Source organism: Heptranchias perlo, unplaced genomic scaffold, assembly GCF_035084215.1.
Source record: "Heptranchias perlo isolate sHepPer1 unplaced genomic scaffold, sHepPer1.hap1 HAP1_SCAFFOLD_49, whole genome shotgun sequence".
In the NCBI taxonomy this organism is placed as follows: domain Eukaryota; kingdom Metazoa; phylum Chordata; class Chondrichthyes; order Hexanchiformes; family Hexanchidae; genus Heptranchias; species Heptranchias perlo.
This window is the reverse complement of record NW_027139505.1, coordinates 3,482,444-3,504,948: the sequence shown is the minus strand read 5'-3', so window position 1 is coordinate 3,504,948 and position 22,505 is coordinate 3,482,444. Positions and strand designations below refer to the sequence as shown.

Genomic DNA, 22,505 nt, shown 5'->3' with positions numbered 1-22,505 from the left:
GTGGAACTGGGAAAAGGGCCGATCGGAGGCGACACACAGGAGTTGAAGGGAATTTCATGAGTTGACTGAACTGGAATCCAGTTCATGAAATTAAGGAACTCAGAGGTGACATGAAAATGTCTGCGGAGTAAATGAGAGACATTTCAAGAACAAAAATGTTAAAATGCCTAAGACCCGAACAGGGAAACTAACCAAACAAACTGTGGAGAGCGCGCAACCGAGGCAGGGCAGGGTTTAGTTCTCCCCCATTCATCACCGGGGGTTAATTTTGCCTTCAGCGGACTCACAATCCGGACAGTCGAACTTGCGGTGGAGCGTCACTCCCCGGGAGAGCACTTTAGGAAATTGCATGCCATCAGCCCATAAAATTCTGTCAATTACTTTTAATGGAATCGAGGTGAATGGACGTGAAAATGTGGCAGGGTTGTAATGGACGGTCGAACTAACACCACCTGCAGAAGGTGGAAATCTTGGCCATAGCCCTGTAGGTTGCGGCACTTCAAGTGCTCATCCAAGTGATTTTAAATACAGGCACATACACACGTACACACGCATATACACACATAGAAAGGCACAGACACACACATAAGTGCACAAACACAAATATACACATATACACATATGCACATAAAGTCACATAGGGAGTAGGGAAAAACCGGGGAACTACAGGCCAGTGAGACGAACATCAGTGGTCGGAAAATTATTGGAAAAAATTCTGAAGGACACAATTAGTCTCCACTTGGAGAAGCAAGGATGAATCAGGCATAGTCAACATGGCTTTGTCAAGGGAAGATCATGTCTGACTAATTTGATTGAATTTTTTGAGGTGGTGACTAGGCGTGTGGATGAGGGTAACGCAGTGGATGTGGTATACATGGATTTCAGTAAGGCCTTCGATAAAGTCCCCCACAGGAGACTGGTCAAGAAGGTACGAGCCCATGGAATCCAGGGTGCCTTGGCACTTTGGATACAAAACTGGCTTAGTGGCAGAAGGCAGAGGGTGATGGTCGAAGGTTGTTTTTGTGACTGGAAGCCTGTGGCCAGTGGGGTACCACAGGGTTCGGTGCTGGGTCCCTTGCTGTTTGTGGTCTACATTAATGACTTGGATATGAAAGTAAAAGGTATAATCAGTAAGTTCGCTGATGATACAAAAATTGGTAGGATGGTAAATAGTGAGGAGGATAGCCTCAGTCTGCAGGACGATATAGATGGGTTGGTCAGATGGGCGGAACAGGGCAAATGGAATTTAACCCGGAAAAGTGCGAGGTGATGCACTTTGGAGGGACTAAAAAGGCAAGGGAATACACAATGAATGGGAGGACCCTAGGCAAAACAGAGGGTCAGAGGGATCTTGGTGTGCAAGTTCACAGATCCCTGAAGGCGGCGGAACAGGTAGATAAGGTGGTAAAGAAGGCATATGGGATACTTGCCTTTATTAGCCGAGGCATAGAATACAAGAGCAAGGAGGTTATGATGGAGCTGCATAAAACACTGGTTAGGCCACAGCTGGAGTACTGTGTGCAGTTCTGGTCGCCACACTACAGGAAGGATGTGATCGCTTTGGAGAGGGTGCAGAGGAGATTCACCAGGATGTTACCAGGGCTGGAGCGCTTCAGCTATGAAGAGAGACTGTGAAGATTGGGTTTGTTTTCCTTGGAGCAGAGGAGGCTGAGGGGAGACATGATTGACGTGTACAAAATTATGAGGGGCACAGATAGGATGGATACTAAGGAGCTTTTTCCCTTCGTTGAGGGTTCTATAACAAGGGGACATAGATTGAAGGTAAATGGCGGGAGGTTTAGAGGGGATTTGAGAAAGAACTTTTTCACCCAGAGGGTGGTTGGAGTCTGGAATTCACTGCCTGAATGGATTGTGGAGGCAGGAACCCTCACAACATTCAAGAAGCATTTGGATGAGCACTTGAAATGCCATAGCATACAAGGCTACGGACCAAATGCTGGAATATGGGATTAGAGCAGACAGGGCTTGATGGCCGGCGCGGACACGAAGGGCCTCTATCCGTGCTGTATAACTCTATGACTCTATGACATACACTTGCACACAAACATGCACTCATACAGGCACATACACACACATAAAGGCACATACACACAAACGGGCACATACACACATATACACAAACATAAATCCACATATACGCATACACATACAAACACATAAAGGGACATACACACACATACACATACATACACATACAGGCAAACACACACATAAAGGCACATACACACATAAAGGCACATACACATACATCAAGGCACATTTGCAGACAAACACATACACAAACATAAAGGTATAGAATCATAGAAAGTTAAAGCACAGAAGGAGGTCGTTCGGCCCATTGAGCCTGTGCCGGGCGGCAAAGAGATATCCAGCATAATCCAACTTTCTAGCAGTTTGTCCATAGCCCTGTAGGTTGCGGCACTTCAAGTGCTCATCCAAGTGATTTTAAATGAGTTGAGAGTTTCTGCCTCTACCACCGTTTCAGGCAGTGAGGTCCAGATCCCTACCACCCTCTCGGTGAAGTCTTTTGTCCTCAACTCCACTCTCTGCTGATGGAAATAAGTAATCTCCATCCAGTCTATCTAGTCCCATCATTATATTACATACCTCAATTAAAACTCCCCTCAGCCTCCTTTGTTCCAAAGAAAACAATCCCAGTCGATCCAATCTTTTCTCATGACTAAAATTTTCAAGCCATGTCAATATCCTCATAAATCTCCTTTGTACCCTCTCTAGTGCAATCACATCTTTCCTGTAATGTGTGACCTGAACTGTATGCAGCATTCAAGCTGTGGCCTAATCAATGATTGATACATTCTATCATAACGTCCCTGATCTAATATTCTATGCCTCTGCTAATAAAGAAATGTATTCCATATGCCTTCTTAACCACCTTATCTACCTTCAGGGATCTTTGGATATGCACTCCAAGATCCCTTTGTTCCCCTAAAACTCTCAGTATCCTCCCATTTATTGTTTATTCCCTTATTATGTTTGCCTTCCCCAAATGCATTATTTCACACTTCGCTGCATTGAATTCAATTTGCCATTTTTCTGCCCACCTTACCAGTCCATTGATATCTTCCTGCACTCGAAAGCTTTTCTCCTCACTGACAACTACAATTTATGTATCACCTGCAAACTTCTTGATCAAGCCCACCACATTCAAGTCCAAACCATTACTATACACTACAAAAAGCAACGGACCTATTACTGAGCCTTGCGGAACACCACTGGAAACAGCCTTCGAGTAGCAAGAACACCCGTCCACCATCACCCTCCACTTCCTGCGACCGAGCGAATTTTGGATCCAATCAATCACTCTCCATGGGATCACATGGGTTTGTACTTTTTTGACCAGTCTGCCATGTGGGACTTTGTCAAAAGCTTTGCTGAAATCCATGTACACGAGATCAAACGTGTTACCCTCATCGACCTTTCTTGTGACCTGCTCAAAAAATTCAATCAAGTTAGTCAGACACGACCCTACCTTAACAAATACATGCTGAATGCCCTTCATTAACCCATGCCTTTGTAAATGACGGTTTATGTTATCCCTCAGAATCGATTCCAATAATTTGCCCATCACCGATGTTAGACTGACTGGATATATTATTCTCTCTATCTCTTTCTCCCTTTTTAAACAATGGTACAGCGTTAGCAGTCCTCCAATCCTCTGGCACACACCTGTAGCCAGGGACGATTGGAAAATGATGGTTCGAACCTCCGCTATTGCCTCCCTTGTTTCTCTTAACAGACTGGGATACAATTCATCTGGGTCTAGTGATTATCTACTTTCAAAGATGTCACTCTCCTGAATATTTCCTCTCTCACTATGTTTATCCCATCCAATATTTCACACTCCTCCTCCTTAACTTCAATTCCTGCATCATTCCTCTCCTTTGTGAAGACAGGAGCAATGTATTCATTAAGAACCAGTCCCACATTTTCCACCTCCACACAAAGGGTACCTTTTTGATCTCGAGTAGCCCGTACTTTTTCCTTCGTTATCCTCTTGCTCTTTATGCATTTGTAAAATATTATTGGGTTTTCCTTAATTTTAATTGCCGCTATTTTTCTTTGCTTTCCGAATTTCCTTTCTAATTTCACCTATTTAATTTCATTTTACTTTCTATACTCCTCTGGGCTTTCTGCAGTATTGAGGTCTTGGTGTATGACATAAGCTTCCCTTTTTTGCTTTATCTTACCCTGTATGCTCCTTGTCATCCAGGAGGCTCTTGATTTGGCAGTCCCACCCTTTATCTTTGTGGCGACACATTTAATCTGAAACCCTTGAATCTCCCCTTTTATTGTCTCCGACTGCTCTGACACTGATTTACCTTCAATTAGCTGTTTCCATTCCACTTTTGCTAAATCACTTCTCAGCTTAGTAAAATTGGCCTTAACCCAATTTTAAACTTTAACTCCTGTTCTATCTCTCCTCCACCCTGCTTCATCTAACCCGATCAGCATACACTTCTATTCATTTCTCCCTCGTGTGCTTATATAGGCATTTAAAAGTGATTTGGGTGTCCTTGTAGGTGAATCATAGAAAGTAAGCATGCAGGTACGACTATCAATTAGGAAGGCAAATGATATGTTAGCCTTTATTGCAAGGGGGATGGATTAAAATAGTATGGAGGACTTGCTGCTATTGTAAAGGGCTCTGGCGAGATCACACCTGGAGTACTATGTGTAGTTTTGGTCTCCTTACCTCAGGAAATATACACATGCCTTAGAGGAGGTGCAATGAACGATGAGTAGGTTAATTCCTGCTCCCTTGATTCATCTCTGTTTGTGGAAATACGCTTCGCAGAACAGCAGGTATTGTTTGCGAGCTGTTCAAAAAATTCAAATTCGAAAATGAATAAACAGATTCAGTTACAGAGACAAGCAGTCAAAAATAAGGAAAAAAAAGGTCCAGAAGATTTACAGAGAGAAGCAAATCAGAGGCATGGATAATTCATGGATAAAGAAGAGTGTGTATATGTCACTTGAAAATGGAAGGCAATAAAAATAGTTCAGGAATCGAGGCGGCATGAGATGTGGAGGCAGAGGTGCAGCAGAAGTTAGAACCAAAAGCAGGCTTCCCTCTCGAGCAACGGCACAATCTTGCAAGTTTCCAGCCCACTGGTGGGCCTTGCACATCCTGAGCAGCTCATTTGCGAACTAGGTTTGCAGAAACTGTGATCAGCTCATGAAAAGTACAGGCTGGGCTCAGTGCGAAAGTGTTTGTGTTGGGATAGTCTTGTTGCATCAGGGATCTTAACTTAGAATGAAGACATGGACAGAGAGAGAAAGTGGGTAAGTGACAGACAGATTGGAAACAGTGACAGGTGGAAATAAGTGAGAGAGAGAGAGACTTCGAGAGAGAGAGAAGAGAGGGTAGGAGAGAGAGAATGAGGCAGAGTGATAAAAAGAAGGGAGGGAAGGTATTGCAGCAGAGATGGAAAGGAAAAGAATGAGGCAGAGAGAGAAAGAGGAGTGAGAGACAGGAAAGCGGCATAGGTGGTGAGAGGCAAAGAGGCAGAGAGAAGAGAGAGGAGCGATACAGATGGAGTGAGGGGGAATAAAAGCTAGGCAAAAAGGGGGAATGGGTGATGGAGAAGAGAGGAAGGCAGGAAGTGTTGGAGAGACCAGGCAGAGTGAAATAAGCGAGAGGTAGAGAGAGAGAGAGATTGAGAGAAAGAAAAGAGAGATCCTGTAAAGGTGAATGAAAGAGAGAGAACGAGGCAGGGAGTGACAGGGCCAGAGATAAATAAACAGAGGCAGAGAATTCAGAGGCAGAGAAATCAGAGGCAGAGAAAGATGAATTTGTCAAAGAGAGAAATAGTGAGAGAAAACGATACTTCGGGATGAGGCAGAGGCAGAGAGAGAGACAGAAGGTGGAACATGTTTTATCACTGCTTCCCGACACAGTTAATTATTTCTTATATTGTTTTTATTCTTCTATAATAAGAGCGATGTTTGGATTATAATCACAGATTTTGAACCGAAACAATTTTGTTCAGTAAGTACTGATTTTGAGACAGTTACTAATGCCAGAGCAGGTTCATCCAGCAACATCGAATTATACTGCCAGCTTCACATGGGTCTCTGGTCAATCGACCTCTGCACTGTCCCATCAAACTCTCCCAGGGCAGTTACAGCAAGGTTTAGATGGAGAGTAAAGCTCCCTCTACACTGTCACCAACAAATAATCCCAGGGCAGGAGCAGGACGGATTGGATGCAGAGTAAAGGTTCCACTAGACTGTCCCATCAAACATTCCCAGGGCAGGAACAGCATGGGTTTGATTCAGATAAAGCTCCCGCTTCAATGTCCGATCCAGCAATCTGATGGGCCTGATGTAATGTGTGTCTCCTTCCAATCTGCCTGAAAAAAACCCGTTCAATTGAGATATCTTCAACACTGAACGGTGAGAGTGCTGAAACTCTGGGACAAGTAACTTTCTGAATGTGGTATCAAGCACCTTCTGAGATTCCCTGCTGTGGTCTCCTCTTCCCATTACCTACGATTCCCACATCTTCCCGCAGCTTCATTATAACCCTGAACACCCTATCCTCGGACTCAATGGTCTTAAATAGAAACAAGACACGATATGAAGCAATGATCAATGCAGTGAGTTTTATTTCTGAGTACAGCCCATTATTCAGACAGCAGTAATACAGGGTCAGGGGGTTATGGGATCGACACAATCAAACAGAGTCTGCTTCCCGTGAACGATGGTTTAATTCAGTGAGAACTTGGAGAGCTCGGGCTGATGAGATTCCATCATGGATCTTTCACTACTTCGGTCTGCAACATTGGAACCCATCCGGGAAGAATCTCCGCAGTGTCTCCTCGTTTGTGTTACAGGGGCCCTCATGACACTTTCCTCCAAGATATCTGCAGTAGAAGATCAAATCTAAAACCCAAAATGAAGAGTTAATTAATTGAACGTTCAGGACAGAGAGGGAGGAAGAACAATGAGAAAACATGAAGACGAGATTGTCTGTGTTACTGGGACTGACTCTGGACCACACGTGAACCTCAGCTCATTTGTACTTCATTAAACCTCACACTGACCCGTCCCCCGCCTGCAGAGTCTCAATCTTTGTTCTCAAGGGCAGCCCAATAGGTTTTCCACAGAATGGAACCCACCATTCCCGCTATCTGAGATGAGAGACGAAGAAAACAAATATCTGACATTTATATGCAGCCTGTCCCGTCAACGGAAGGGCCCAAAGAGTTTCACAGACAAATAATTATTTCTCAAGTGCCGACACTGTTTTGTAGACAAATTGAACACAGCAAAGTCCCACAAACAGCAAATGAGATTTGAGACTGTGCGGGGATTCTCGTTATATTAGTCGAGAGAGTGATGTTGGTCCAAGACACCAGGAGAACTCCCAGCTCTTCAAATAATTCCACCAAATGTTTCCTGCTCCACGAACAGGTAGACAGGGTATCCGTTCAACGATTCATCCAAAAGTTGACACCTCCAACAGTGCAGCACTCCCCCAGTGCTGGGCTGCATGCACTGCAGTGGGACATCAACCCAAAACTTGTTCACTCAACTCCCAACTGAGGCAAACTTACACCCGGCGACTGAAAATTGATAGTTTCACCGCTTGACTCCTCTACTTAGTTCTTGTCCTCATATTCAGATCACTATGAACGCTGCAGAATTATTAGGATTCAGAAACCTGTTTTGAAACCCTTTTGATCCAATCCCCTCCCCTCTTGTTATGAAAATCTGACTCATGTCTGAGGACCGGTTCCACAGACGCCTCCAGTATCGCTCCCAATTCACCATTCTTCATCTGTGGGTCTGAGCAGTGAGTGTGGGAGAAATGGGCTGAAGCAGTTCCTGATCCCGTTCGCACGCTCACACTTTGTAGCAGGTAGCACTGATCGGGAGCAGCAAATGTGAGTTTCCCCTTCCGTAGTAGCTGGGTACTGAGGCCAAATACAGATTCTCCCAAACAGGCCAAAGCGCCGGCTGAGATCCACTAACTCGGCACCGGCCAGTAATTTGTGTTTTAATTCCTGGTCTGTTAAGATCATCACACAACACCCACCATTCCCAATACCTGCTCAGGTGCGTTGGAAACAATCGGTGGATTTAAATATGCAACTGGTTCAGGTTAAATTCTTCAATCATTCGTACAATAAAATTCAATTAACCAATCAAACCGTGAGCTTCAGTCAGAGAATAAAATAATTTAAACAAAACTTGGTGCTGAGAGATCAGAGAAACTTACATTGGTTAGTTCCGAGACTATTGTAAACTCTGATGGACCTCTGTTCAGCATTGATGGACTGAGTCAACACCAGGACTCCAAATACCAAGAGCAGGACTTTCATCATCTTCCGCTGAGTTCCTCAGAGTCAGGATCAGACAACTGGAGTGCACAAGTTCTGTATCTCGACTCAGAGAGTTTGCTGCATTTATTATCACATACACAGGGAGGGGCTCTGAAAATATACGGACAAAACGAATTTCCCTTCTGTGCGACTGTGAATCAGTTGGCAGCTTGCCTCAGTTGGCAGTTCTCTATCTTTCAGATCACAAGGATGTGTTTTTGTCACCACTTCAGGTTTTAAAACATGAGCTAATCTGACAGGATGTGCCACGCACACAAGCAGGACATTTAACCCTTAACTCCACCCGAAGTCTCTGAAAATATCCTGGGAAAATTTGTTTGCTTTCTGTGTGACTGTTGATCAGTTGGCAGCTGGACTAAGTTGGCAGTTCTCTATCTACCAGATCACAAGGTTGTGAGCTGTGGCCCAACTAATAGGCTTAACATGTGAGATCAGGTGACAGAATGTGACAGGTACACGAACAGGACATTTAACCCATCAACTCCAACTACAATATTCTCTCCATCTGAATTCTAGAGATAACCCGTCGCTCCTGCTCGCTCCCCTTGCTCGATTATATTTCTCAGTCTGATCTCGGTTCCACCGGTGAATAGACACAGAATGTTCCTGGACTGACTGCACATCGCTTTTAAACGGACACAGAATGTCCCGGGACTGACAAAACACCACTATTAAACAGACACAGAATGATCCGGGACTGACAGCACATCCCTTTTAAACAGACACAGAATGATCCGGGACTGACAGCACATCCCTTTTAAACATACACAGAATGATCCGGGGCTGACAGCACATCCCTTTTAAACAGACACAGAATGATTCGGGACTGACAGCACATCCCTTTTTGAATAGACACAGAATGATCCGGAACTGACAGCACATTCCATTTAAACAGACACAGAATGATCCAGGACTGATAGCACACCACTTTTAAACAGACACAGAATGATCCGGGACTGATCGCACACCACTTTTAAACAGACACAGAATGATCCGGGACTGACAGCACATCCCTTTTAAATCGACACAGAATGATTCGGGACTAACTGCACACACCTTTCAAACAGACACAAATGATCCGGAACTGACAGCACATCCCTTTTAAATAGACACAGAATAGTTCGGGACTGACTGCACACACCTTTTAAACAGACACAGAATGATCCAGGACTGACAGCACACACCTTTTAAATGGACACTGAATGATCCGGGATTGAATTTAAGGAGGAGTGTGAAATATTGAATTTTATAAATGTAGTGAGAGAGGAAGTATTCAGGGGATTAGCATCTTTAAAACTGGATAAATCACCAGGGCCGGATGAAATGTATCCCAGGCTGTGAAAAGAAACCTGGGAGGAAATAGCGGAGGCTTTAACAATCATTTTCCAAACTAGACTGGATACGGGCGTCGTGCGGGAGTATTTGAGGACTGCTAACGTTGTACCGCTGTTTAAAAGGGAGCGAGGGATAGACCGATTATTACAGGCCAATCAGCCTAACCTCAGTGGTTGGCAAATTATTGGTATCAATTCTGAGGGACGTGATAAACTGTCACTTCGAAAGGCATGGATTAATCAAGGAGAGTCAGCATTGATTTGTTCAGGGGAGGTCGTGTCTGACTAACTTGATGGATTGTTTCGATGAGGTGACAAGGAGGGTCGATGAGACCAGCGCAATTGATGTCGTCCACATGGATTTGAGCAAGGCTTTTGACAAGGTCCCACATGGCAGATTGGTCAAAAAAGTAAAGGCCCATGGGATCAAAGGGAATGTGGGAAATTGAATCCAAAATTCACTCAGTGGCAGGAAGCCAAGTGTAATGATCGACAGGTGTTTTTGCGACTTTAAGGCTGTTTCCAGCGTGGTGCCGTCGGGCCCGGTACTGGGCCCTTTGCTTTGTGTCGAATTCATTAACGATTTGGACTTGAACGTAGGGGTCATGATTAAGAAATTTGCGGATGACACAAAGATCGGCTGTATGGTTGACAGTGAGGAGGAAAGCTGTTGACTGCAGGAAGATATCAGTGTACTATTCAGGTGGGCAGAAAAGTGGCAAATGGAATTCAATCTGGACAAGTGTGAGGTAATGCATTTGGGGAGAGCAAACAATGCAAGGGAATAGAGAAATAATGAAAGGATACTGAGAGGTTTCGAGGAAGTCAGGGAACTTGGAGTGCATGTCCACAGATCCCTGAAGGGAGCAGGACAGGTAGATAAGTTGGTTAAGAAGGAATACGGGATACTTTCCTTTATCAGCCGAAGCATAGAATATAAAAGCAGGGATGTTATGCTGGAACTGTAAACACACAAGTTAGGCCACAGCTTGAGTACTGCGCACAATTCTGGTCACCACATTACAGGAAGGATGTAATTGCACTGGAGAGGTTCCAGAGGAGATTTACGAGAAAGTTGCTAGGACTCGGGAATTTTAGCTATGATGACAGATTGGATAGGCTGGGGTTGTTTTCATTGGAACAGAGGAGGCTGGGCAGTGCTTGCCCCCATTTTGTCCGGGCCGGACTCCCCGCTGGCCTCCATTTCGTCCAAGCCGGCTGCCGTAACTGCAGCCGTGCTGCCCCTGTGCAAATACACTTAAAATATATAAATACATCATAAATATATAGGTAAAATATATATATATTATAAATACAAGTTGTTGTTGATGGTGGTGGTGATGTTCTGAAGATAAAGACCGCCACTCTGGCATCATTTTGGCATGACTGGATGCAACTTGGGAACCCTGGCTGCACCATGGCATCATTCTGGGTTCACTGAGGGATCACTGGGGACACTCTGTTGGATACTTGCCGCCATCTGACCAAGATGGTGGCGGCGCACCCGCCTTTTTTCCAAAATGTTGTCCGCGCTGTCCTCCATTGTGTCCAAGGTGGTGGCCAAGCTGTCCTACATTTTGTCCAAGGTGGTGGCCAAGCTGGCCTCCATTCTGTCCAAGATTGTGGCTATGCTGGTCTCCATTTTGTGCGGCATGGCAGCCGCGCCAGCGGCGCTTTTTCCAAAATGGTGGTCGCGCTTGCCTCCATTTTGACCGGGCCGGACTACCTGCTGGACTCCATTTCGTCCAAGCCGGCTGCCGTACCTGCAGCCGTGCTGCCCCTGTGCAAATACACATCAAAATATATAAATACATCATAAATATATAGGTAATATATATATAATAAATACAAGTTGTTGTTGTTGTTGGTGGTGGTGATGTTCTGAAGATAAAGACCAGCACTCTGGCATCACTCTGGCATGGCTGGCTGTAACTGGGAACCCTTGCTGCAAACTGGCATCATTCTGGGTTCACTGCAGGATCACTGGGCCATTCGGTTGGCCAGTTGCCGCCATCTGACCAAGATGGTGGCGGCGCTGCCGCCTTTTTTCCAACATGTTGGCTGCGCTGTCCTCCATTTTGTCCAAGGTGCTGGCCAAGCTGTCCGTCATTCTGTCCAAGATGGTGGTTACACTGCCTTCCTTTTCGTCGGGCATGGCAGCCGCGGCAGCGGCGCTGTTTCCAAAATGGTGTTCGCGCTTGCTCCCATTTTGTCCTAGCCGGACTTCCTGCTGGCCTCCATTTCGTCCATGCCGGCTGACATACCTGCAGCCGCGCTGCCCCTGTGCAAATACACTTCAAAATATATAAATACATCATAAATATGTAGGAAATATATATATATATATATATTATAAATACAAGTTGTTTTTGTTGTTTTGGGTGGTGGTGATGGTCTGAAGATAAAGACCGCCAATCTGGCATCACTCTGGCATGACTGGGTGCATCCTGGGAACCCTGGCTGCACCCTGTCATCATTCTGGGTTCACTGCGGGATCACTGTGGACACTCTGTTGGATGCTTGCCGCCATCTGACCAAGATGGCTGCGGCGCAGCAGCCTTTTTTCCAAAATGTTGGCCGCGCTGTCCTCCATTTTGTCCAAGGTAGTGGCCAAGCTGTCCGCCATTTTGTCCAAGCTGGCGGCCAAGCTGGCCTCCATTTTGTCCAAGGTGACGGCCAAGCTGGCCTCCATTTTGTCAAAGGTGGTGGCCAAGCTGGCCTCCATTTTGTCCAAGATGGTGGCTACGCTGACCTCCATTTCGTCCGGCATGGCAATCGCTGCCGGTGCTTTTTCCAAAATGGTGGTCGCGCTTGCCCCCATTTTGTCCGGGCCGGACTCCCCGCTGGCTTCCATTTCGTACAAGCCGGCTGCCGGACCTGCAGCCGTGCTGCCCCTCTGCAAATACACTTCAAAATAGAAAGAAATATCATAAATATATAGATAATATATATATATTACAATTACAACTTGTTGTTGTTGGTGGTGGTGATGTGATGATGAGGACCGCCACTCTGGCATCACTCTGGCATGTCTGTGTGCAACCTGGGAACCCTGGCTGCAACCTGGCACCATTCAGGGTTCACTGCCGGATCACTGGGGACACTCTGTTGGCTACTTGCCGCCATCTGACCAAGATGGCGGCGGCTCAGCCGCCTTCTTTCCAAAATGTTGGCCGCGCTGTCCACCATTTTGTCCAAGGTGGTGGCCAAGCTGTCCTCCATTTTGTCCAAGGTGTTGGCCAAGCTGGCCGGCATTTTTTCCAAGGTGTTGGCCAAGCTGGCCTCCATTTTTTCCAAGATGGTGGCTACGCTGGCCTCCATTTCGTCCGGCATGGCAACCGCGCCAACGGCGCTTTTTCAAAAATGGTGGTCGCGCTTGCCCCCATTATGTCCGGGCCGGACTACCCGCTGGCCTCCATTTCGACCAAGCCTGCGGCCATACCTGCAGCCGTGCTGCCCCTCTGCAAATACACTTCAAAATATATAAATACATCATAAATATATAGGCAATATATATATATATATATCATAAATACAAGTTGTTGTTGTCGGTGGTGGTGGTGGTCTGAAGATAAAGACCGCCACTCTGGCATGACTGGGTGCAATCCGGGAACCCTGGCTACAACCAGGCATCATTCTAGGTTCACTGCGGGATAACTGTGGACACTCTTTTGGCTACTTGCCGCCATCTGACCAAGATGGCGGCAGCGCAGCCGCCTTTTTTCCTAATTGTTGGCCGCACTGACCTCCATTTTGTCCAAGGTGGTGGCCAAGCTGTCCTCCATTTTGTCCAAGGTGTTGGCCAAGCTGGCCTCCATTTCGTCCGGCATGGCAAACGCGCCAACGGCGCTTTTTCAAAAATGGTGGTCGCGCTTGCCCCCATTTTGTCCGGGCCGGACTCCCGCTGGCCTCCATTTTGTCCAAACCGGCTGCCGTACCTGCAGCCGTGCTGCCCCTGTGCAAATGCACTTCAAAATATATAAATACATCATAAATATAGAGGTAATATATAAATATTATAAATACAAGTTGTTGTTGGTGGTGGTGGTCTGATGATAAAGACCACCACTCTGGCATCACTCTGGCATGACTGGGTGCAACCTTGGAACCCTGGCTGCACCCTGGCATCATTCTGGGTTCACAGCGGGATCACTGGGGACACTCGTTTGGCGACTTGCCACCATCTGACCAAGATGGCGGCGGCGCAGCACCCTTTTTTCCAAAATGTTGGTCATGCTGTCCTCGATTTTGTCAAGGTGGTGGACAAGCTGGTCTGCATTCCATCCAAGGTTGTGGCCAAGCTGGCCTCCATTTTGTCCAAGATGGTGGCTAACCTGTCCTCCATTTCGTCCGGCATGGGAGCAGCGGCAGCGGTGCTTTTTCCAAAATGGTAGTCGCGCTTGACCGCATTTTGTCCGGGCCGGACTCCCCGCTGGCTTCCATTTCGTCCAAGCCGTCTGCCCTACCTGCAGCCGTGCTGCCCCTGTGCAAATACACTTCAAAATATATAAATACCTCATAAATATATAGGTAATATATATTTATATATACATATATATTATCAATACAAGTTGTTGGTGCTGGTGGTCTGAAGATAAAGACCGCCACTCTGCCAACACTCTGGCATGACTGGGTGCATCCTGGGAACCCTGGCTGCACCCTGGCATCATTTTGGGTTCACTGCGGGATCACTGGAGTCAATCTGTTGGCGACTTGCCGCCATCTGACTAAGATGGTGGCGGCGCAACCGTCATTTTACCAAAATGTTAGCCGCGCTGTCCTCCGTTTTGTCCAAGGTGGTGGCCAAGCTGGCCTCCGTTTTGTCCAAGTTGGTGGCAACGCTGGCCTCCCTTTCGTCCTGCATGGCAGCCACGCCAGCGGCGCTTTTTCAAAAATAGTTGTCGGGCTTGCCAACATTTTCTCCGGGCTGGACACCCCGCTGCCCTCCATTTCGTCAAAGCCGGCTGCCGTACCTGCAGCCGAGCTGCCCCTGTGCAAATACACTTCAAAATATGTAAGTACATCATAAATATATAGGTAATATATATGTGATATAAATACAAGATGTTGGTGGTGGAGGTGGTCTGAAGATAAAGACCGCCACTCTGGCATCACTCTGGCATGACTGGGTGCAACCTGGGAACCCTGGCTGCACCCTGGCATCATACTGGGTTCTCTGCGGGATCACTGGGGACAATCTTTTGGCTCCTTGCCGCCATCTGACCAAGATGGTGGCGGCGCAGACGCCTTTTTTTCTAAAATGTTGGCCGCGCTGTCCTCCATTTTGTCCAAGGTGGCGGCCAAGCTGGCCTCCATTTTGTCCAAGGTGGTGGCCAAGCTGGCCTCCATTTTGTCCAAGGTGGTGGCCAAGCTGGCCTCCATTTTGTCCAAGGTGGTGGCCAAGCTGGCCTCCGTTTTGTCCAAGTTGGTGGCAACGCTGGCCTCCCTTTCGTCCTGCATGGCAGCCACGCCAGCGGCGCTTTTTCAAAAATAGTTGTCGGGCTTGCCAACATTTTCTCCGGGCTGGACACCCCGCTGCCCTCCATTTCGTCAAAGCCGGCAGCCGTACCTGCAGCCGAGCTGCCCCTGTGCAAATACACTTCAAAATATGTAAGTACATCATAAATATATAGGTAATATATATATGATATAAATACAAGATGTTGGTGGTGGAGGTGGTCTGAAGATAAAGACCGCCACTCTGGCATCACTCTGGCATGACTGGGTGCAACCTGGGAACCCTGGCTGCACCCTGGCATTATACTGGGTTCTCTGCGGGATCACTGGGGACACTCTTTTGGCTCCTTGCCGCCATCTGACCAAGATGGTGACGGCGCAGACGCCTTTTTTTCCAAAATGTTGGCAGCGCTGTCCTCCATTTTGTCCAAGGTGGTGGACAAGCTGGCCTCCATTTTGTCCAAGGTGGTGGCCAAGCTGGCCTCCATTTTGTCCAAGGTGGTGGCCAAGCTGGCCTCCATTTTATCCAAGGTTGTGGCCAAGCTGGCCTCCATTTTGTCTAAGATGGTGGCAACGCTGGACTCCATTTAGTCCGGCATGGCAACCGCGCCAGCTGCGCTGTTTCCAAAATGGTTGTCGCGCTTGCCCCCATTTTGTCCGGGTCGGACTCACCGCTGGCCTCCATTTCGTCCTCGCCGGCTGCCGTACCTGCAGCCGTGCTGCCCATGTGCAAATACACTTCAAAATATATAAATACATCATAAATTTCTGGGTAATATATATATTTTTTAAATACAAGTTGTTGTTGGTGGTGGTGGTCTGAAGGCAAAGACCGCCACACTGGCTTCACTCTGGCAAGACTGGGTGTAACCTGAGAACCATGGCTGCACCCTAGCATCATTCTGGGTTCACTGCAGGATCACTGGGGACACTCTGTTGGATACTTGCCGCCATCTGACCAAGATGGTGGCGGCTCAGCCGCCTTTTTTCCAAAATGTTGGCCAAGCTGGCCTCCATTTTGTCCAAGGTGGTGGCCAAGCAGGCCTCCATTTTTTCCAAGGTGGTGGCCAAGCTGGCCTCCATTTTGTCCAAGGTGGTGGCCAAGCTGGCCTCCATTTTGTCCAAGGTGGTGGCCAAGCTGGCCTCCATTTTGTCCAAGGTGGTGGCCAAGCAGGCCTCCATTTTGTCCAAGGTGGTGGCCAAGCTGGCCTCCATTTTGTCCAAGGTGGTGGCCAAGCTGGCCTCCATTTTGTCCAAGGTGGTGGCCAAGCTGGCCTCCATTTTGTCCAAGATGGTGGCTACGCTGGCCTCCATTGTGTCCGGCATGGCAGCCGCGCCAGCGGCGCTTTTATAAAAGGTCTTCGCGCTTTCCCCATTTTGTCCGGTCCGGACTCCACGCTGGCCTCCATTTCGTCCAAGCCGGCTGCCGTACCTGCAGCCATGCTGCCTCTGTGCAAATACACTTCAAAATATATAAATACATCACAAATATGCAGGTAATATATATATATATATATATATTTTATAAACACAAGTTGTTGTTGTTGGTGGTGGCATTCTGATGGTAATGACCGCCACTCTGGCATCACTCTGACATGACTGGATGCAACCTGGGAACCCTGGCTGCACCCTGGCATCATGCTGGGTTCACTTCAGGATCACTGGAGACACTCTGTTGGCTGCTTGCCGCCATCTGACCAAGATGGTGGCGGCGCAGACGCATTTTTTCCAAAATTTTGTCCGCGCTGTCCTCCATTTTGTCCAAGGTGGTGGCCAAGCTGGCCTCCATTTTGTCCAAGGTGTTGGCCAAGCTGGCCTCCATTTTGTCCAAGATGGTGGCTACGTTCGCCTCCATTTTGTCCGGCATTTCAGCCGCGCCAGCGGCGCTTTTTCCAAAATGGATGTCGAGCTTGCCCCCGTTTTTTCCGTGCCGGACTCCCAGCTCGCATCCAATTCGTCCAAGCCGGCTTCCGTACCTGCAGCCGTGCTGCCCCTGTGTAAATGCACTTCAAAATATATAAATACATGATAAATATATAGGTAATATATGTATATTATAAATACAAGTTGTTGGTGGTTGTGGTGGTGGTCTGAAGATAAAGACCGCCACTCTGGCATCACTCTGGCATGACTGGGTGCAACCTGGGAACTCAGGCTGCACCTTGCCATCATTCTGGGTACAATGCAGGATCACTGGGGACACGCTGTTGTCTACTTGCCGCCATCTGACCAAGATGATAGCGGCGCAGATGGCTTTTTTCCAAAATGTTGACCGCGCTGTCCTCCAATTTGTCCAAGGTGGTGGCCAAGCTGTCCTCCATTTTGTCCAAGATGGTGGCCAAGCTGGCCTACATTTTGTCCAAGATGGTGGCAACGCTGGCCTCCATTTGTTCCGGCATGGCAGCCGCGCCAGCGGCGCTTTTTCCAAAATGGTGGTCGAGCTTGCCCCCATTTTGTCCGGGCCGGACTCCCAGCTGGCCTCCATTTCGTCCAAGCCGGCTGCCAGACCTGCAGCCGTGCTGCCCCTGTGCAAATACACTTCAAAATATATAAATACATAATAAATATATAGGTAATATATGTATATTATAAACACAAGGTGTTGTACAATACAAGGTGGGGTGGACTCAGGACATATCTTATAATACATTCTGTATAATACAAGTTGGGCTGGACTCAGTACAAATCTAAAATTACTTTCTGTACAATACAAGGTGGGGTGGACTCAGTACATATCTTATATTACATTCTGTATAATACAAGTTGGGCTGGACTCAGTACAAATCTAAAATTACTTTCTGTACAATACAAGGTGGGGTGGACTCAGTACATATCTCATTTTACATTCTGTACAATACAAGGTGGGGTGGACTCAGTACATATCTCATTTTACATTCTGTACAATACAAGGTGGGTTGGACTCAATGCATATCAGATATAACATTCTGAATAGTACAAGGTGGGGTGGACTCAGTACATATCTTATATTACATTCTGTACATTACAAGGTGGGGTGGACTCAGTCCATATGTAACATAACATTCTGTATAAAACAAGGTGAGGTGGACACAGTCCATATCTTATATTACATTCTGAACAATACAAGGTGGTTTGGACCCCGAACATATCTTATATTACATTCTGTACATTGCAAGGTGGTGTGTTCTCAGCACATATCTTGTGTTACATTCTGTACAATACAAGGTTGGGTGTATTCCGTACATATCTTATATTACATTCTGTACAATACAAGGTGAGATGGACTCAGTCCATATCTTAAATTACATTCTGTGCACTACAAGGTGAGGTGGACACAGTACATATCTTATTTTACATTCTGTACATTACAAGGAGGGGAGGACTCAGTGCATATATTATATTACATTTTGTACAATACAAGGTGGGGTGTAATCAGTACATGTCTATTGTTACATTCTGTATATTACAAGGAGGGTTCGACTCAGTACATATGTTATATTACATTCTGTACAATAGAAGGAGGGGTGTACTCAGTACACATCTAGATTATATTCTGTACAATACAAGCTGGGGTGGACTCCTGACATATATTATATTACATTCTGTAGAATACAAGTTGGGGTGTACTCAGTCCATATCTTATTTGACATTCCGTACAATGCAAGGTGGGGTGTACTCATTACATATCTTATTTGACATTCCGTACAATACAAGGTGGGGTGGACTCAGTACATATCTTATTTCACATTCTGTACAATACAAGCTGGGGTGGATTCGATACATATCTTATATTACATTCTGTATAAGACAAGCTGGGGTAGACTCAGAATATATGTAAAATTGCATTCTATACATTACAAAGGTGGTGCGCACTCATTGCATATCTTATATTAAATTCTGTACAATACAAGCTCGGATGGACTGCTTACATATCTCATATTACATTCTGTACAATGCAAGGTGGGTTGGACTCCGTACATATCTTATATTAAATTATGTACATTGCAAGGAGGTGTGTTCTCAGCACATATCTTATATTACATTCTGTATAAGACAAGCTGGGGTAGACTCATAATATATGTAAAATTGCATTCTGTACATTACAAGGTGGTGTGTACTCATTGCATATCTCATATTACATTCTGTAAAATGCAAAGTGGGTTGGACTCCGTACATATCTTATATTAAAAATTATGTACATTGCAAGGAGGTGTGTTCTCAGCACATATCTTATATTACATTCTGTACAGAATAAGGTGGGGTGGACTCAGTGCATATCTTATTTAACATTTTGTACAGTACAAGGTGGGGTGTACTCAGTACATATCTTATATTACATTGTGCACAATAAAAGGAGGGTTGGAATCCATACATATCTTATATTACCTTCTGTATAGTACAAGGTGAGCTGGACACTGTACATATCTTAAATTACATTCTGTACATTACAAGGAGGGGTGGACTCACAACATATCTTATATTACATTCTGTACATTACAAGGTGGGGTGGACTCAGTTCATATCTTATATTACATTCTGTATAATGCAAGGTCGGGCGGACTCATTACACATATAATATACAATTCTGTATAATACAAGGCCAGTTGGACTCACTACATATTATATAATGCATTCTGTACATTACAAGTTATGGTGGACTCAATACATATCGTATATTACATTCTGAAAAATATAAGGTCAGGTGGACTCAGCACATATCTTATATTACATCCTGTACAATACAAAATACAAGTTGGTGTGGACTCAGCACGTATCTTATGTTACGTTCAGTATAATACAAGTTTGGGTGGACTCATTACATATCTTATGCTGCATTCAGAACATTACAAGGTGCGGTGGACTGAGTATATATCTTATAATAAATATTGTACAATACAAGGTGGGGTGGACTCAGTACATACCTTATGTTACGTTCTGTTCCATTCAAGGTTGGGTGGACTCATTTCTTATCTTATCTTGCATTCTGTACATTACAAGGTGGGGTGGACTCAATCCATATCTTATATTACATTCTGTATAATACAAGGTGAGGTGGACTCAGTACATATCTTCCATTACATTCTGTAAAGTACAAGGTGAGGTGGACACGGTACATATCTCATATTACATTTTGTACAATAGAAGTTGGAGTGGACTCAGTACATATCTTTTATTTCATTCTGTACAATACAAGGTGCGGTGGACTCAGTACATAGCTTATATTACATTCTGTATAATATTTGGAGGGGTGAACTCAATACATATCTTGTATTACATTCTGTGCATTACAAGGTGGGGTGGACTCAGTACATATCTTATATTACGTTCTCTATAATAGAAAGTGGGGTGGGCTCAGTACATATCTTAAGTACCATTCTGTTCAATACAAGGTTGGGTGGACTCAGAACATATCTTTTATTACAATCGGTACAATACAAGGTGGGGTGGAATAAGTACATATCTTACATTGCATTCTGTATGATACAAGGTGGGGTGGACTCATTACATATCATATACTTCATTCTGTACATTACAATTTATGGTGGACTCAATATATATCTTATATTACATACTGTAAAATACAAGGTGGGATGGACTCAGCACATATCTTATATTACATTCTGTATAATACAAGGTGAGGTAGACTCAGGACATATCTTAAATTACATTCTGTACAATACAAGGTGGGTTGTACTCAGTATATATCTTATAATACATACTGTACAATACAAGGTGGGGTGGACTCAGTATATATCTTATGTTGCATTCAGTACATTGCAAGGTGGGGTGGACTCAGTCCATATCTTACATTACATTCTGTACAATACAAGGTGGGGTGGACTCAGCACATATCTCATATTAAATACTGTACAATACATGGTGGGGTGTACTCATTGCGTATCTCATATTACATTCTGTACAATACAAGCTGGGTGGACTGCTTACATATCTCTTGTTACATTCTGTACAATAAAGTTCGGGTGTACTCAGTACATATCATATATTACATTCTGTACAATACAAGGTGAGGTGGACTCAGTCCATATGTTATATTACATTCTGTATAGTACAAGGTGAGGTGGGCACTGTACATATCTAACATTACATTCTGTACATTACAAGGAGGGGTGGACTCAGTACACATCTTAGATTATATACTGTACAATACGAGGTGGTGTGGACTCAGTGCATATCTTATATTACATTCTGCATAATACAAGGTGGGGTGGACTCAGTGCATATCTTATATTGCATTATGTACAATACAAGGTGGGGTGTACTCATTGCATATCTTTTTTTACATACTGTACAATACAAGCTGGGGTGGACTCAGTTCATACCTTAAATTATATTGTGCAAAATACAAGGTGGGTTGGACTCCGTACTTATTTTATGTTACATTCTTTATATAACAAGGTGAGGTGGACTCAGTCCATATCTTATATTACATTCTATATATTACAAGGTGAGGTGGACACTGTACATATCTTATATTACATTCTGTACATTACAAGGAGGGGTGGACTCAGTACATATCTTATGTTACATTCTGTGCATTACTAGGAGGGTTGGACTCAGGACATATCTTATATTTCATTCTGTGCATTAGAAGGTGGGGTGGACTCAGTACACATCTTTTATCACATAATGTACAATACAAGCTGGGGTGAACTCCTGAAATTTCCTATTTTACATTCTGTACAATACAAGGTGAGGTGGACTCAGTACATATCTTACATTACATTCTGTATAATACAAGGTGAGGTGGACATGGTGCATATCTGCTGTTACGTTCGAAACATTACAAGACGTGGTGGACTCAGTCCATATCTTAAATTACATTCTGTACAATACAAGGTGAGGTGGACTCCGTTCATATCTTATGTTACGTTCTGTAAATTATAAGGTGGGGTGGACTCTGTACAAATCTCATATTACATTCTGTACATTACAGGGTGAGTTGGACTCCGGACATATCTTATATTACATTCTGTACATTGCAAGGTGGTGTGTTCTCAGTCCATATCTTATATTACATTCTGCACATTACAAGGTGGGCTGGACTCAGTGCATATCTTAGATGAAATTCTGTACATTACAAGGTGAGGTGGACTCAGTACATATCTTATATTACAATGTGTGCATTACAAGGTGGGTTGGACTCAGTACATATCTTACATTGCATTCTGCGCAATATAAGGTGAGATGGACACAGTCCATATCTGAAATTAATTTTTGTACATTACAAGGTGGGGTGAACTCAGAACATATCTTACATTACATTCTGTACAATGCAAGGTGGGTGGACTCAGTACATATCTTATCTCACATTCTGTACAATACA

At 45.0% G+C, this 22,505-nt stretch overlaps 1 long non-coding RNA gene across 2 annotated transcripts in view; it reads left to right on the top strand.

Annotated features, from left to right (window-relative positions):
• Window positions 1-22,505, top strand: part of LOC137313857 (uncharacterized) — a 118,620-nt gene that overhangs the window by 18,555 nt on the left and 77,560 nt on the right. The gene's annotated exons all lie outside the window — the stretch shown is intronic.